General features: G+C 45.0%; 1 long non-coding RNA gene across 1 annotated transcript; it reads left to right on the top strand.

Annotated features, from left to right (window-relative positions):
- Nucleotides 1-1845: 1845 nt before the first annotated feature.
- On the top strand, nucleotides 1846-3840 carry LOC118159112. Its single transcript, XR_004747003.1, has 2 exons — nucleotides 1846-2367; nucleotides 3313-3840. It is a non-coding gene; the product is annotated as an uncharacterized LOC118159112 (long non-coding RNA).
- Nucleotides 3841-4469: the final 629 nt, after the last annotated feature.

Below are 4469 nucleotides of genomic sequence, written 5' to 3' on the forward strand. Positions count from 1 at the left end.
CCTGGTCTTGAACACCTCCAGGGATGGGGCATCCACAACTTCTATGGGCAATCTGTTCCAGTGCCTCACCACCCTCTGAGTAAAGAGCTTCTTCCTAACATCCAATCTAAATCTCCCCTCTTTTAGTTTAAACCCATTCCTCCTTGTCCTATCATTATCTACCTGAGTAAAGAGTCCTTCTCCATCCTTTTTATAAGACCCCTTTAAGTATTGAAAGGTTGCAATGAGGTCTCCCCGGAGCCTTCTCTTCTGTAGGCTGAACATCCCCATCTCCTTCAACCTTTCTTCATAGGAGAGGTGCTCCAGCTCTCTAATCATCTCTGTGGCCCTCCTCTAGACTTGTTCTAACAGGTACACATCTTTCTTGTGCTGGGGGCCCCACACCTGGATGCAGTACTCCAAGAGGGGTCTCACAATGGCAGAGTAGAGGGGGACAATCACCTCCCTTGAGACAATCACCTCCCTTGACCTGTTGGACATGCCTCTCTTGATGCAGCCCAGGGTATGGTTGGCCTTCTGGCCTGCAAGCACACTGCTGGTTCCTGTCGAGCTTCTCATCCACCAGAACCCCCAATCCCTCTCCACAGGGCTGCCCTCAATGAGTTCTTATCCCAGTCTGTACTCATGCCTGGGATTGCCCCATCCCAGGTGCAGCACCCTGCACTTGGACTTGTTGAACCTCATTTGGTTCACGTGGGCCCACTTCTCAAGCCTGTCTATGTCCCTTTGGATGGCATCCCTTCCTTTTGTTGCATCAACTGCAACACTCAGCTTGGTGTCATCTGCAAACTTCCTGAGGGTGTACTCAATCCCATCATCTATGTCATTGATGAAGATATTGAAAAGCACAGGTCCCAAGACAGACCCCTGAGGGACACCACTTGTCACCGGCCTCCACCTAGACATAGAGCCATTGACCACCACTCTCTGGGTGCGTTCATCAAGCCAACTCCTTATCCACCAAACGGTCCACCATTCAAATCCATATCTCTCCAATTTAGAAATCAGGATGTCATCTGGGACCACGTCAAAAGCCTTACAGAAGTCCAGGTAGATGACATCGGTCTGTCTTCCTCTGTTGACTGATGCAATCACTCCATCATAGAAGGCCATGATTTGCCCTTGTTGAAGCCATGCTGGCTGTCTCGGATCACCTCCTGGTCTTACATGTGCCTTAACATTGCTTCCAGGAGGATCTATTCCATGATCTTGCCAGGCACAGAGGTGAGGCTCACTGGTCTGTAGTTTTCCGGGTCTTCCTTTCTACCCCTTTTTAAAAAGGATGATGATGTTTCCCTTTTTCCAGTCACCGGGGACTTTGCCTGACTGCCATGACTTTTCAGATATGATGGAGAGTGGCTTGGCAGCTATATCAACCAGTTTCCTTAGGACCCTGGGATGGATGTCATCAGGCCCCATAGACTTGTAGTTGTTCAGTTACATCAGGAGTTCCCGAACCTGCTCTTCGCTTACAGTAGAAGGGACTCTGCTCCCCCAACCCCCGCCTAGAGGTTCGGGGACTCGAGAGATGTGGTAAGCTTGGCTGCCAGTGAAGACTGAGGCAAAGAAGTTAAGTACCTGTGGTGCAATAGCCTAAAGTTAACTAGGAAAATAAAACTAACATTCACATTTTAAAGAAAATGTACAGCATTGAAGAGGCTTTCAAGTCAGGGTGTAGCTGCATTACCTGAACGTTCCCTAGGCTTCCAACCTTAGATGCTATCACGCTGGGGGAACCTGGTGTGCTGACTCTAAGGAACAGTATGGAGCATAGAGTGGAGTGGAGACACCACGGCTAGGCTCTGTGACCAGGTGGATTTGACATACTGCGTGGTCGTATGTGGAAACTCCCTAATGGCCATATCTGTTGCCAGCAGCAGTACTTATGGGGATTGACGGGATGGTAACAGAATTGGAAGAAAGAGGCATTATTAAAAGGACTCATTCACCTTACAATTCACCGGTGTGGCCGGTAAAGAAACCAACCAGACAATGGCATTTTACAGTGGATTAAAGGCAGTTAAATGCTAACACCACACCTTTGACTGCCGCAGTTCCAAACACGGCAGAGAGTGAAAGCCTTCTTTGCATCTAACAGTAGCAATGGTGCTAACTACTCCAAAATATTCCTACACATGGGAAGTCAAAGATTGCTATTTCACCCTCTTTCTAACCCTGCCGGTTGAATACAACCGAGCATATTTTATTTTATTTTGTGTTCACAGGAATCCTGAGTGAACTGCATGTGGACAGCTGGAGAATTGCAAGCCAACAGTTTGGATTAATAATGCTATGCTTTACCCTGACCTTGATGCAATTACAGGCCTTAAAGGAAACTTAGCTACTGTGGTTGTGCACGGAGCTGAGGTGTTTCACCATGGCATCTAACCACGTATTGTCACAGTACAGGGCAATCATTGGAACACCTCAAAACAAAAAGGACCTAAATCTCTCTACTTCAGTTCTACATGGAAACAAAATATTTTCCAAAGATGAATGGAGTTGGAGTGATTCTCTAAGAATACCTCCCTTGCCTTGAGCTGCATCCAAGCGCAGTTATGGATACAATCTGTAGCAGCAACTATTATTAGAGAGGGAGAAGGAGGAACGGAGGTGACGGAAGTGACGGAGCACTGGAATAGGCTGCCCAGAGAGGTTGTGGAGTCTCCTTCTCTGGAGATATTCAAGGCCCGTCTGGATGCCTACCTGGGCAACCTGCTCTAAGGAACCTGCTTTGGCAGGGGGGTTGGACCCAACGATCTTTCGAGGTCCCTTTCAACCCCGTCAGTTCTGTGATTCTGTGATTCTGTGAACTTTACCCACTGAAATTCAATAATTGATTTGGGATGATGCTTCAGAATTTGAAAAGGAGTTTCAAGCATGGTGGCAATTAGTAAACTTTACCTATTATGCAGGAAGTGATAAAATGATTGCCTCTATACTTACCATAAGTAATACCACCGTACACGATGTATATCCAATCATTGCATTAGGACTCAATCATAATGGAATTATACTTTATCCTAAGGAGCATAAAGTATGGGTCCATCAAAAGGGAGGAAAGTGGCAAACAATTTATGTAAATGCATGTATTGTGCGTGAACAAAAAGGCTTACATTTGTCTTGACATTGAAGAAAATATTTGCCACTTTGAGATACATCCTAATGAAACTCTTGAAACTGTACTTGTATATATTGGGAAACACTGTGTTTGCATGAGAACCCATTGTGATTCTATAGTCATAGATAATACTACTGTAGATACCAGTAATCACTCTAATGTTTGTGTTTGAAATTTTACCAAAATTCTAGGATGTGATTTTAGTTACTCAGCTCCTGTAACCTCTTGTCAATTTATTGCATCCAATTATATTCTGCTTCATGATCTGCTGCCTACTCCTATTGGAATGAACCTTACCTTGGTGAAGAAATTGGATGAAAGACTCTGATTACTGTCCATCATGATGTACAAGAAATACATTGAGTTATGGAAAGAGTAAAAAGATGAAAAACACCGTTGGTGAGACACTTTGGATGGTCGCCAGCTGCCACAGGAATATTCAGCAAGATGCTTCACCCTGATGTTGTTCTGTTAATACTCACTGTATTATGCTTTACGCTGACAATTAGTTTGTATGTTAAATTCTGGATTATGATGAAACGTTTAGCATCCCTACACAATGTACATATACTCGATAAACCTCGTCCCGAGAATGTATGTGATATCCCTGACATATTCCAAATGTCGTGAAGCTTGAGTGACTATAGTCACGGGGTGGATTATGTGGTGCAATTGACTAAAGTAACTAGGAAAATAAAACTAACATTCACATTTTAAAGAAAATGTACAGCATTGAAGAGGCTTTCAGGGTAGGGCATAGCTGCATTACCTGAGCGTTCCCTAGGCTTCCAACCTTAGATGCTATCACACTGGGGGAACCTGGTGTTCTGATTCTAAGGAACAGTACGGAGTATAGAGTGGAGTGGAGACACCACAGCTAGGCTCTGTGGCCAGGTGGGGATTTGATTGTTCTTGTGCACACCGAGACCGATAAGCCACACTTTTTGCTACCCTGAGCCAACGACCTGTCAGGTTTTGACAAATGCTGTACTCTAGTGTACTTTTTCTCATATTAATATCATTATAATACCAAAACACACCTCCATCCCAAAAGCTACCCGCCTCCAAGGTGCGACCACCCCTCACTGAGCACGCGCTCTGAATTTCTCAGAGCCTATACCTTTAAACGGAGACAGGAAAACTTTTCACCAATCACAACTAAGATACGCTTGACTCGAGTCACTCAAGCTCCACCTAAAAGATAGAAAATAATATAAATTGGCCCAAGAGAGAGGGGATGTTAGGGAAGCTACCATTGTCAGGGGAGATACCATTATGAGGGAATATACCATCACGATTGGACCTCCTGACTCCAGGAATCAGTCAACGGGCTGAACCTCTCTTGGGG

This window comes from Oxyura jamaicensis, unplaced genomic scaffold, assembly GCF_011077185.1.
Source record: "Oxyura jamaicensis isolate SHBP4307 breed ruddy duck unplaced genomic scaffold, BPBGC_Ojam_1.0 oxyUn_random_OJ67298, whole genome shotgun sequence".
Taxonomy (NCBI): domain Eukaryota; kingdom Metazoa; phylum Chordata; class Aves; order Anseriformes; family Anatidae; genus Oxyura; species Oxyura jamaicensis.